This window comes from Camelus bactrianus, chromosome 29, assembly GCF_048773025.1.
Source record: "Camelus bactrianus isolate YW-2024 breed Bactrian camel chromosome 29, ASM4877302v1, whole genome shotgun sequence".
NCBI lineage: Eukaryota > Metazoa > Chordata > Mammalia > Artiodactyla > Camelidae > Camelus > Camelus bactrianus.
Window position 1 is genome coordinate 10,757,391 of NC_133567.1, and position 13,637 is coordinate 10,771,027.

The 13,637-nt window shown below is 38.7% G+C and overlaps 1 long non-coding RNA gene and 1 other non-coding gene across 2 annotated transcripts; both read right to left on the reverse strand.

The window, feature by feature from the left end:
- Positions 1-315: 315 nt before the first annotated feature.
- Positions 316-3,635, reverse strand: LOC105081447 (uncharacterized). Its single transcript, XR_836442.3, has 5 exons — positions 3,248-3,635; positions 2,674-2,905; positions 926-1,044; positions 615-684; positions 316-437 (listed from the first exon to the last, which is right to left on the reverse strand). It is a non-coding gene; the product is annotated as an uncharacterized LOC105081447 (long non-coding RNA).
- LOC123613054 (small nucleolar RNA SNORD87) lies at positions 754-842 on the reverse strand. The gene has a single exon (XR_006720394.1). It is a non-coding gene; the product is annotated as a small nucleolar RNA SNORD87 (small nucleolar RNA).
- Positions 3,636-13,637: the final 10,002 nt, after the last annotated feature.

A 13,637-nucleotide genomic window follows, 5' to 3' on the forward strand; every position in this document is an offset into this window, starting at 1 on the left:
TTTTTCAGATACAACAGCAGGTTCTGAAGAGGGGGGTCCTTCATAGTTTTCTAGTATGTAGTAAGTAGGACCTCTCCAGAAACCCTCTAAGGCAAGAAAGGGTATGAGGACTGGATGCAGTAAAAATGTCTCACCAGCTGCCTGCCACCTGACACTTCAAAAAGAATCACTGTCCACAGGGAAGCCAGTTATTGACAAGAATAAACTATCCCTAAAGTATGTTAAAAACAAGTCTGACTAGTAAGCTGTTTAAAGACGGTATCTTTTAAAGAAAACAGACTTTATTGTCTAGCAATAAAAATCATTCGAATGTGGTAATTTTATACGTAATTTATTGTGAGATGATCAATGTTAAATAAAATATTTTTATCATTTGCTTCCATTCATGTCTTCTTGACCAGTTCATTTTTCCTTCCAAAAAGTTGTATGCCGAACCTCTGGAAAACAATCAGAAACCAATAGTGAAAATCATTCCATATTCAAGACTCAAATAAAATCATACACCTGACACACAAAGGCATCTTTAACGGGAAATGGCTCCAGCCCTTTGGAATTTATCAGATTCTTTGAATTATCAATAGATAGTGGTTGCTTGACAAATGTTAATTACTTACTTGAGGCAATGAAGATTTTTTAAACACCACTGCTAAAGACTTGAGCATTCATCTGCAGGTAACCTATATGCTGAAATGAACATTTCACCCATTTTAATAAAAAATGCATTATATTTGAGTAAATCACATAATATAGATTACTGGCACCTCAGTCTTAAAATTACTTCTTCAAAGACACCCTCAGCTGGGTAAACGGCAAATAGTAATTTAAGTCATCATTGTGCCAGTTATTAAATATTTTTGGTACTGCTTTTCAGGAACAATGCCACAAACACATAAAAAAGCACACAATTTAACATAACTTTTGGTACCTTGTTAGATGCAGTTGTCCTCTTAGTGGTTTTTTCACAGCCATCCTGTATAACAAGTTTTTGGAAAACATTTATCACAATGATCTCCATTCATCTTCAACTCACAGGCTCTGCTGCACCTAGAAATTAAGTATATTTCATTTTGAATTCTCATTTGTACTTGCATCTGCTTGTTTGGCATCTTATATGTAGTATGGTCCAAAAAGATTTTTTTCACCACTCTTATCAGGAGCCATAAAAACAGACAAACAAAACCTTGCAATCTACCTGACTCCCAATCAACTTTTTAATAAAAACCACTAACATACAGTAGAGCACAGGGAGCTATATAAACTTGTTAATGAGCCCTAATGGAAAATAATCTGAAAAATATATACATATGTGTAACTGAATCACTCTGTTGTACACCTAAAACTAACATTGTAAACTGACTACACTTCAATAAAAAATAAGAATTTTTTAAAAAGTCTACACAGTAGAGTAATTTCCTATATTGTTTAACACATCTCTGAAGGAACAATATAATGTGCTTGTGGCTTAATTCTACTTTTTTGGCAGTCAAACTGATAAACCCCAAATTTTAAATACCTGTAATGATTTGAGTGTGTGTTAATCCTTTTGACTGATTAAGCCCTAATAATTCCATGAATGATCTTTCCAAGATGGAAATGGATTCATTAGCACAGGCAAAAGTGGTGGATATATTTATGATGTTCTTTTACTCTGGCAGTATGGGTTTTAAGACATGATGGTCCTAATGAGTACCCAGCCATTGCTTTTCTGTCTCAGAGCTTGACAAGGACGAGAAGAGCCAGGTTAAAGGTTAGATATATAAAAACAAGTGTACAGACCTCCAAATAAAAGCATTATTATGGCAGATCTAATACAGTTTTAGAGCAGAGATACATTATGTTGACATCATTACTGGACATAGTCCTGTAGAATTAAGTCCCAAGTTGTCTGAAAGCATATTTATGTACTGTAAATGGCATGACCGGGGCCACAGATCATGTCCTACAGCACCCCAGGAGGATAAATCATTGAACCAGACAGCTATTGGAAATGATTTATGAAGACATATCAAATGTTGGACCTTGCAAAACAATTTATCATTTTCAAGTCTTGAATGCTGAAATATTTCACATATTAGGAACACCAACTACTGGTTATGAATAATCCCAACTTGGAAAATTCCAGTTTAATATGATCCATGGCACTTCTGCAAACTACATGCAAGTCCCATTTGTGTAAAGCCTAAAGCAACAAAAAAATGTTTAGGGATATGTATCTGCAATAAGACTGCTATCCAACCAACTCCCCTCAAAAAGCCAAGTCTGGGCACAAAATCCCAGTTAATGGGCACCTCAGGATGGAAGGCAGTGGAATGGGACAAGGAAGCAAACAGATGCTACGGTATTGGTAATATTCCAGTTCTTAAACAGATTCGTAGGCTCTTGTGTATTTATTATGGTTAAGGACTTATATGCATCATCAAATTTTAATCAAACATTTACTCTAAAATTTTAAAAAATTCCAAGACTTAGCAATTAAAATAGGATTCAAGCCACTTAGGCCTCAAAAAGAATGACTGTCATACCAAATAAAAACTACTTTAAACTACATCTGCCCTGCTGACAATTAACTGTTAGATTGTTTAAGACGAAACAACGTGTATTTCAAATTCGGGGGAGGACGGGAAAAAACCAACTCATGACTATATCAAGTCTCATCGAGAGGTATTCACTTACAACTCGTTTTTGCACAAGCAAAAGTTCTTCCAGTCTCCCAGCTGTTGACCAGTTTCTTCTGTATTATGTCCAGAAATACACATCTCTATGTAAACTCAAGCATCTGAGGGTACAGCAGGCATTTACAACCTAAGGGCCTTCTATACTGTACATGCTGTTCTCCAGCTTCAGTGCCACGTCTCCTGAACACATTTACAACGGAAGATCCTGGAACAAACGCCGCCAGTGCTCCCTGTTAGTAGGTAAATTGTACTGTGTTATCAAATTTAAAAACCAGTCACAAAGTCCAGTTAGGTCAAGGTTGTCTTAATACCCCTTCCCCCCTTATAGAATGTTAAGGATAAACGAGCGACCACTTAAGGGACCCTGAAACCTTCCAGGCCGCACACAAAGCTTTAATGGGGACACAAAAGGCCTTCAGCGAAGGCCCGGGCAGAGCGCGAAGCCACCCGCTGTACCTTCCCGACTCCTCGGAACCAACTGAATCACGCTTAGTTTCTGAGCTGAAAACAGTCGAAATGGGCGTTTACTGAAGAAGAGAATCAGTTAAGACTCGCAGGTAACGGTTACTCACAAAATACGACTGGACAGAAGGCGGGGAGGCTGCATCATCTGGCGGTGGGGGGAAGGGAAGGTGCCTCCACGGATGACCCTGAGGCCGCGCCCGCCGCTCGGCACGCCCGCAAGGCACGGAGCCCACCAGCATGTAGGCCCCGGCACGGGGCCCACAGGGCGGAGGGGCAGAGGCGGGCCCATGAGCTCTCGCACGTAATCGGGTTCCCAGCAGAAGTAGAGGACCTAACTCCGCGGGAATTCCCACGCGAAGGGCCCGGCGACCGGCCCACCCGCGCTGCCGTCCCGCCCCTACGGCGGACAGCGCCGCTGGCTCCTCCCTCCGTCCGCGGCCGAGCGGAAAAGAAAGCGCGGCGGCCGCGCGTGGCGCTCCGGCGCCCCAGCCTGGCCCGCCCCTTCCGGCCCTGGCCCCGCCCCCCGAGGCCGCGCGCGCGCGCGCGCGCCTTCCCGCCGCAGGTTTACTTTGTGCGGCTTCTGGAAATTCCACGAGGATTTCAAGGCTGCTGAGGACCTCACCTTGAGCTATTTCCTTGAAGGTGTAAGTAATTAAACAGTTTGTAATGGATCCAAGGGAGCAGAACATGCTCTAAAAAGAGTCTCCCATTCTTAAATGTATTCGCGTAGCATGCTCCCTCAGGTAATTCAGTCCTTAAAAAACCGGTGATACCGGACACTCCAGTTTAGAGTAAGGGTATGTAGAGTCGACCCCTTAGCACACACACAGAAGAACTAGTTACTAGGAAAAAAAGGAGCCGTTTTGTATTTCCCGTATATTATAACGATAGCTACTGTAATAGAGAGTTAACAAAAAGCATTCGTAAAGCAGTCACCTGCCGTGTTTCTGAACATGTAATTTGCTGTGGATTTTTGTGCCTTGTGTTTTATTATTCTTGTTTCTCTCGATCATATATTGAGTCCTGGCTTTGTAGCACTAGACTTAGAATTAAACAATTGAACCAGTTGAAGACACATCTCCTTTAAAAACTGGAAGTAGATGACATTTTAAATCATTTAAAAATTAAAATGCAGTAACTACGGCAGAGACATCTGAAATTGAACTGAGTGGCCATTGTTGGGTGTGATTTCAGACATATTCCTGCATCACTGAGAGTCTGAATTTTCTGAACTGTGTCAAACTCAAAGACACCACCAGCGGTTTTACTGTATGTGCTGGTAGCTGCTAGCTGCAAACTGTGATTTCAAAGACTACCCCCTGCTTTTTGCCGCTATATAATCATTTCAATCCCTAAATAATCCTTGTTTAGCAAGCACCCTTCTTGTCAACTCCAGTCCTAATTGTGACGATTTATGTAATCTTGTGATTTTTTTTTTGCCTTTTTAAGCCTCCCCCATTTTGTAGTCCGGCAGAACACAGTTCAATTGCTTCTTGGATCTGTGTCTCCTGGGCTGCAGTCCTAACACATCCCAAATAAATGACTCTGTATTTCAACCAGATCTCCATTCCTGGAATTCTTGACTAACAAATTCTAAGAAATTGATACAAAATCCAGTGCAAAATATATTTGCCTCAGAGAAACATGGTGTGAAAATCTAAACCTAGCAAAACAAATTTTGATTATACTCACTTTACCAGAGGATTCCTCTTTATGAGATAGGCTGGAACCTGAGACCCTTTACCGGAATGCTTGCATCTGGAAGAAACTATAAGGGACACGTGCAGTTGGAGAAATTATGAACAATAAGATACAAAAAGTCCACAAACCAACTGCCACTTCTGAGAGCAAAAGCAGGATTGTGCACATGATCCCTAAACAGGGCACCACAGTGGGTGGGCAAACCACTTAAGCCACATCTCCTGCCCAACCCACAGTCCACCCCTTTGTTACCCTATTTAAGGTCCCAAGCAGCTCCTCTCCAGGAGCCCTGAGCAAGGGCACCTGTTACTTGATTTTGCTCCCTCATGCTGCAGCATGAGCCCCAATAAAGCCTTGCTTGAAATTCTCATCTGGCCATATCAATTTCTATTAATTAAAGAGTCCAAGAGCCTGAGTCGGTAACATTTATATAAAGCTTTTGCTGAATACTTTACAGGGGTTTAAAATTCTTTTTTAGGGCACCAAATGGGCACTGTTTCTTCTGTCAAGTAGTGGTTTGGGCCTTAGCATGCCATCACACACTCCTTGCTGGGTATTACTCCTACAACCTAAGTTGCAACCTCAGCAGCCACCAGCACCAGGCCTTTGCCTACAACTGTGTAGGCAGGTGTGGAAGCCACCATTACTGATTTGGCAATGTCTTCTTGGATATGACACAAAAGCACAGGCAACAAAAGGAAAGAAACAGATAAACTGGACTTCACCAAGATTAAAAACTGCATCAAACGTCATTGTCAAGAGGTTGTCAAAGACAATCCACAGAATGGAAAAAAATGTTTGTAAGGCATATCTCTGATAAGGGATTAATATAAAGAATATATGAAGAACTGCAACTCAACAATGACAAAATGGACAAAGGACGTGAATAGACAGTTCAAAAATGGACAAAGGATGTGAATAGATATTTATCCAAAGAAGATATACAAGTAGCCAATAAGCAGATGAGAAAGATGCTCAATATAACTAACCAATGAGGAAATGTAAAATTTGTAAATGAAATCAAAAACTAATCTCAAAAAATGAGATACCACTTCACACCCATTAAGATGGCTATTATTTAAAAGACAACAACAGAATAAGTGTTAGCAAGGATGTAGAGACATTGGAACCCTCGTACCATTACTGGGGAGAATGTAAAGTAGTGCAGGCACTGTAGAAAACAGTATGGCAGTTCCTCAAAAAGTTCAATGTAAAATTACCATGTGATCCAGCAATTCCACTTCAAGGTATATACCCCGAAGGATTGAAAGAGGCTCAAATACTTGTACAGCAATGTTCATAGCAGTACTATGAGCAATAGCCAAAAGGTAGACACAACCCAGATGCCATCAGTGGATGAATGGATAAAGAAAATGTGGTAAGTATGTACAATAGAATTTTATTCAGCCTTAAAAAGGAAGGAAATTCTGATATATGCTGCAAGGTGGATGAACCTTGAAGACATTATGCTAAGTGAAATAAGCCAGACAAAAAAGGACAAATATTGTATGATTACACTTACATGAGGTACTTAGAATAGGCAAATTCAAAGGGATAGAAAGTAGAACAGCAGTCACCAGAGGATGGGGTGAAGCGTGGATGGAGAGTTACTGTTTGATGGGCACAGAGTTCCTGTCTGGGATGATGTAAAAGTTCTGGAAATGTATAGTGGTGATGGTTTGTGAATGGACTGTGAATATATCTAATGCCACTAAAAAACGGTTAAAATGATAAATTTATGTAGGTATACTTTACCACAAGAAAAATAGAATAAAAAATATTTTAAAAAGAGAAAAAAGATCCACACCTTCACGTGGCTTACCTCATTTCTTGCTTCTCCTCTCTTGCTACACACCAGTCACCTTGGCCTACTCTTAGTTTTTAGAACACGCCAAACAATTTTCACATCTCAAGGCCTTTCTCTTGCCTGGAATTCTCTTGTCCCAGTTTTTGAATAACTAGTTTCCTTTCTTTGATCTCAGCTTCAATGTCAGTTTCTCAGTGAGGCCACACTTGCCCTGCGCATCTGAAGTGAGCCCCCTATAAAACATCTCCCTTTTTGTTTCCTTCATAATTTGGAATTATACTCCTTTTTTAAATTTATATACTTTCACTGCCCTCATTGGAATATACATCCTGTGAGAGGAAAGACCATGTCTGTTTTGCTCACCTTTTGATTCCTAACACCTAATACTTAACACCTAGCACTTAATGAATGTCTGTTGAATGAATAAATAAATGAATTGTAGATCTGTATATGCTGATTTGGAAATTTTTTTCAAGTGTATTTTTAAAAGCTAGATGAAAAAGATATTTAGTAAAACCTTATTTTAGGTTAAATAAAAACTGCATTTGTATGACTATATATAAAATATTTTTGAAAAGTTACAAAAGAAACTTTACAATGCTTGCCTCTAGGGAGTGAAACTTGGGATTTGTGGGGAAAGTGATATTTTAATTTTTTATTGAATACCATGTGATGTGTATACAATTTTATAATTAAATTAAATTGAAAATTTATGAAGGTCATACATTTTCTCTTCTGACTGCAAAAATAGATCATTTCTAAGATTTGCCCCTTCAGCCCACCATTCCCTCCTTCACCCCTCACTGGCATTATGAAAAATGTTTGGTATTCTCCAGCAAGGAGCACGTCCCTGGGGGCTGCTGGTCTCCAAATTGCTGAACTGAGTTAACGCTGCCAATTGCAAAAACAACTAAAACCACTTCAAGAGGAAAGTTTCATGGTTTAAATATGATACAGTGATGTATCAAAATAAATTTTAGAAAGTAGCCATTTTTGATAATATAATCAGGATTATCTTAGAAAGTTTACAGGTGGTAGACAGACATGTATGGATTCAGGGCATATGGGATATTGTTTTCTTATTAAGCTGTCAGACTCTATAGTCCGCACTTACACATGTAGATCTCATTAGTAAATTAATACATTTGGCCTTCAGTCTTTTTCATATTAGTGAATGATTTGGAGAACCTCCTAGTTCCCCTGGATGTTTGCAGTAGAAAATGAGGTTGGAACTGGAAGGAAGTTGGCTATAATAACCATATGCTTTCCTTTGCTCAATGGTAAGCATGTCAAAATAGAGTTAATGCAAGAGAAATGTAAATGACCCTAGTCATAAATGCATGACTTCCATATATATGATCCTTTTACCTCAGGCAAGATTATTTTTAAACATAATATTGACATTAAGATAATCATAGCATTTATACCTCTCGTCAAGGTTAAAGTTCTAAATCTGTGAAAAATACATTAAATTGTCAGAAAATAAGGCACTGATCTGAATGAAAGTTGATTCTTAAACACTTGAAGTACATGAACTTTACTGAGATAATTTTGGTGAAAATTACCTAAATTACTTATGATTTCTGCCCGGATCTAAAATAATGAGTAGCTTTAATTGTCAATGTGAGACTCCAGGGTTTTCCTTTTCTGTTTAAAAATTTTAACTTTTATGTTAGGAGTAAGCCTTGCAAACAACTACTTAAATCCTATGACAAATTCTGAATATAGTGGAATGTTATTTAAACTATTCAAGCTGACCAATGGGACCAAAGGGGAAGTCTGCTAGGGAACCACAGGGAAAATTTTCTTTGATAAAAAGACACGTGGGAAGAAACAGCTCTTCTTCCCCTAGATACAATCATCGATCATCAGTGAAAGAATTCCTGGCATCGATTCAGCCATCCTGTTAAATGAGGGAGCTTCTGGAGATGGCAAAGTGGGAAGGGAAGGAACCAAGCAACTTAAAGACACAGAATAGTCACCAAGTGAAGCATCCAGGGAGCCACTCCAGTGTCTTGTTATGTGAAGTAATACACATTTCTTACTGTTTAAAACAGTTAAGAATGATTACATAGTTGAGGATGTGGAACTAATCGAAAAATATAAACTAAGGTTAAAGTATGTTACTGTACCTCAGTGATGATCTAATAGAAAATATGTCCTGAAACTAACACCCATTAAACTTAAATACAGTGTAGATTCTGAATGTTTCTTCTACAATGTCTCCTTGTACTTAATGTATGAGTGTTTCTGTGTCTGGCGGTGGTGTTCTGGTAAACAGGATCTCAAAACAAAACAAACCCAAAAAATCCTCCAAAACAAAACAAAACCCTGATTTGCAGATATCTGTGGTGTAAATGCATCATGGCAATTTCAAGCTACTAACAACTGGTTCACAAGATAACCTGAATACTTGAATAATTAACAATTAGCTTTCACTGCACACTCTTATCCCTAGAAGCTGAATTGCTGAGTTGAAGGATTGAAGGACAAATGCATCTTCATACTTAGTACAGTCAAATTGTTTTCCAAGTAGTTGCATCACATCCTTGTCAAAATGTGCTCTTTTCAGAATTTAAACATTTTTGTTGATCTGATAAATACGAAATATTTACTGTTATTTTAATTTGCATTTCCCATGAGGCTGAAAAGATAACTCTATGTTTTGTTTTTCCCTTAAATTTTTTTTCCACAGTTTTAATCATTTGGGTTTTCTCTTCTGTAAATCATAGCCTTCATAGTTTTGCCCAGTTTTTTATTGGAGTATCTGTAATTAAAAAATTGATTTATGGGATTTCTTTATATATTCTGGATACTAATATAATAATTATACTTTATATATTCTGGATACTAATATAGTAATAATTATGTCCAAGAGTGTTCTGCCTATGCTTTCCTCTAGGAGTTTTATAGTATCTGGTTTTACATTTAGGTCTTTAGTACATTTTGGGTTAAATTTCTATATATGGCATTCTAATTTCAGTCTTTTACAGGTAGCTGTACAGTTTTCCCCACCACTTGTTGAAGAGACTGTCCTTTCTCCATTATATATTCTTGCCTCCTTTGACGTAGATTAATTGACCAGAAGTGTATGGGTTTATTTCTGGACTTTCTATCCTGTTCCTTTGATCTGTGTGTCTGTTTTTGTGCCAGTACCAGACTGTTTTGATCACTGTAGCTTTGTAGTATAGTATGAAGTCAGGGAGCGTGATTCCTCAGCTCTGTTTACCTTTTTCAAGACTATTTTGGCTATTCAGGATTTTCTGTGTTTGCATACAAATTTTAACCTTTTTTGTTCCAGCTCTGTGAAAAATGTCATTGGTAATTTAATAGAGATTCCACTGAATCTGTGTATTGCCTTGGGTAGTATGGCCATTTTAATAATATTGATTCTTCCAATCCAAGAACACGGTATATCTTTCCATCTGTTTATGTCGTCTTCAATTTCTTTCATTAATGTCTTATAGTTTTCGGAGTACAGGTCCTTTGACTTCCTGGGTGGGTTTATTCCTAGGTATTTTATTCTTTTTGGTGCGATGGTAAATGGTATTGTTTTCTTGATTTCTTTTTCTACTATTTCATTGTTAAAGAACTTGTAAGATCTACTCTCTTAGCAGCTTTCAAATATACAACACAATATTGTTAGCTGTACACACCATGCTATACATTACATCCTCAGGATTTATTATTTTATAACTGGATAGTTTTTATCATTCAGTGAAATATGTTATTTTGTCGCTTTTTAAATTTATATCTCTTATCATAAGTGAGTTTGTGTATCTTTTCATAAAAATATTGGCTGTTTGATTTCCTTTCATAAACTTTTCACTCTTACCATTTATGTTGCTGGCCTTTTAAATTCTGAGAACTGATTTTATATAAAGAAAATTACTATTGTGACTGTCACATGTTGTGACTCTGCTCCCTAGGGCAACATACCAGAGTGGATAGGAACCAGACTGTCGGAGCCAGATCACTTGAGTCCTTGTTCTGCCACTGACTAGTTAGCTGGGCAACCCTGGGCAAGCTTCTCATATGCCATGAATTTTCCTAACCCATTCACAAAAGTCCATGAATGTCATCAGTATCATCACAGTCAATCATTTAGGTGTGTTCTAAACTTTAAGGCCAAATAAAATGGAATACAAAACAACTAAATTGTAAGTTATCAGTACAGAGAGCCAATTTCAATGGTGTAACTGGGTTAAGATGTCCACACCATGACTAGAATGAGAGGAGAATCAGGTAGCTTTCTTTATGTCCTGCATGCAACCTCCTCTTGTCCTGGAATCCCCAGCCCTGGAGAGGAAACACATCTGCAACAGAGGCAGACTGTTAAATATTCAGTCAAGTAAGAGGTGAAACTGTCAGGGCTGTTTTCCCATCTCATGAGTCTCCTACCTGCCTCCCCCTTCCATCCGGGTGTGCTTTAGGGAGAAGTTACAGAGCCTGCTGAGGTGGAAGGGGGCGCTGCAGGCCCCTATGTTCAGCATCCTGGGTCTAGACCAACTTTGACATAGTGTGTCTGTTACCTCAATGTGTTACCTTAATGTCATGCTGGTGTCACTGCTGAGGCCCAGAGCCCTGCTTACAATTGCTTGTGTTGAGGGCCCCCTATTCTGCCATCTCCCTGACTCCTAGCATTCTGGCCTGAGTACTCTTCCCAGCTTCCAGCCTTGGCTCTTATACAGATGGCAACTTTTAGAATTGAGGATTTCATCTTCTCTCTTAATAAAGTTTGAATTTTAGGTCCATTATCTTGCTAGAGATTCTGAGTCAGTTTTGTGGTGTCAGAGGTGTGTATTGACTTCATTCTAGGAGAAATCTGCCCTCAACCAGAGCCCTTAATTAGGGAAAGCTGCTGTTACTTATCAGCTTGGTAATTAAAAATACGTGATCCCTTCCTTTCCTTAATAAACTACTCCATCCTCTAAAGATATTTACTCAATAGGCGTTGCCCAACTCATACCCTATTAGAAAGTGGGATCTACATCTTTTTCTAGAACCTATTTTTTTCCACCCCTTCTTGCCTATTTCCCTGTTCCTCTAGTTTAACTAAATGTGCATCTTGAGTAACAAGTTCTTAACCTCCCACTTGGGGAAATTCATTTATTCTCCCAGGATGCTCTGTTTCCTTTCAACAGGGAAAGGAATGCAGCCATGTAATCACAGTATATATCTCTGAAGTAGCCATGAGTCTGGTGGGGCTTGAATGGGTTGGGGGAAGGGAGAGCCAGCAATGTTTTAAGGTGACAGGAAGTCTGCTGTCTTGGGTCAAGCTGTTCCCACCACCACCATTACCCTCTCAGCTGTCTGACCAGAGAGGGAGTAGAGCCACCTGGGCCTTGGTGTTCCTGAGACCTGGTGTGGCTGCTCTCTGGACCTCTCAGGCCAGGTGTGTCCAGGTGTAGCAGCCTTTTTCCTTCTGTTCTTGGCCTGAAGTCAGGTCTCCTCTCCAAGGCAGTCTCTCCTCTGTATCCCAGAACATCACACCTGTAGCCTGACTGGACACTGGTGGGCCAGGCCTCCCCTTTCTGAAAGGAGGATCTGGAAATTGCTTCCCACTTCTCTCTTTCCTTCCCTCCTTAACTCTCCTCTCTCTGCCACCGCACCCCACTTTTTCCACTTGGTTATTGCCCATGTTTCAAGAGGACTCTGACATAGGGGCTACGGTCAGCAAGAGGCACAGATATGCTGTACACAGAGTAGAAACAATCTTTCATGGGCCCTTAAAATACATATAACTTAATTTTTGAAATTTGGCCCTCATGATATACCCATCTATGTAAAGTATTAAGATGCCTTATAATAGCACATATTTAAAATTTTTTAAATTGAGTGGTTTCAGAGCTTATCAGAAAATAAGGATGTTTAAAATCAGTTCTTATTTAGACCTCACATTGTTTTTAATGGCCCTCAGTTTTCAATGGCCATAAAAACAGAGACAAGTGATTTAAGTTCATCCCCAGACCTCCCCATAGACATACTTTTTGGTCCTGAGAGGGCAGAAATGCATGAGTTTCTTCAGTAACATTCATGTGCACAGGAAATGACTATTGACATAATCTTTAAGCCTAATAGTTAAGATTTTTCTTCAATTTATAATTTAAAAGCTTCTGACAGCTAAATGCTATGGTATAATTTATAATGAAAGAGTTTGAGTGATTGAGGTATATTTCACTGAGCTGGTTTCTCCTATGAGTTGAAACTAAGACTTGTGTAAACATAGGAAGGGAAGCCTTTCCCTGGTTTATGTAGTTAGGCGAGAATATTTAATGTCCCTCATTCCCAACTGTGTTGCGGTAACATCTGTGCTATACTCAAAGTTTATAGGAAGCAAATCTATAGGATTTAAGGGGCATTTATTTTTTTTTTCAGTAGAACAGTCACATATAAGACCACCAGCTACTAGTACGTAACAATATAGAAGTATATATTAATTTTTTGAGATAAACAATTTTATATTATTTCCCTAGTGTTCCCTTAAAAATTTTGGACTCTTAGCTTTTGTATATTTTTAAAGTTACAATAACAAGAAAAACAAAACTAAAAAATCAGAAGTGTGTACCATGGAGAAAGACAGCAATGGTATACTACTGGTTGTAAACCATCCGGGAAACTGTAGATACCACATCCTCCAGCAATGATTTAAAAAAAAAAATGTCACCAGACTAAAACAGAATCTGCCAGTGCGAGAAGAGTAAAAAATCATAGCTTTTCAAATAAAATACGTGATTGATATAATTTGCAATTACCTGTACACAGTTGGGTACAGGTATTTAGATTAAACCACCCTCTCAAAACAGGGTATCTAATATATGAATTTGGATCAGAAGCAATCTGTTTATCATTTCTTCTCCCTGCCAGCTAAGAATACCATTTTATAAAAGCCAGCAAGCAACTTGTCTTAAATGATGCCAAATACAATTCATGTGTTGATTTCTAAGGGAGTCATGTTGGCCACTGTGGACATGTTTTGTCTCTATTGG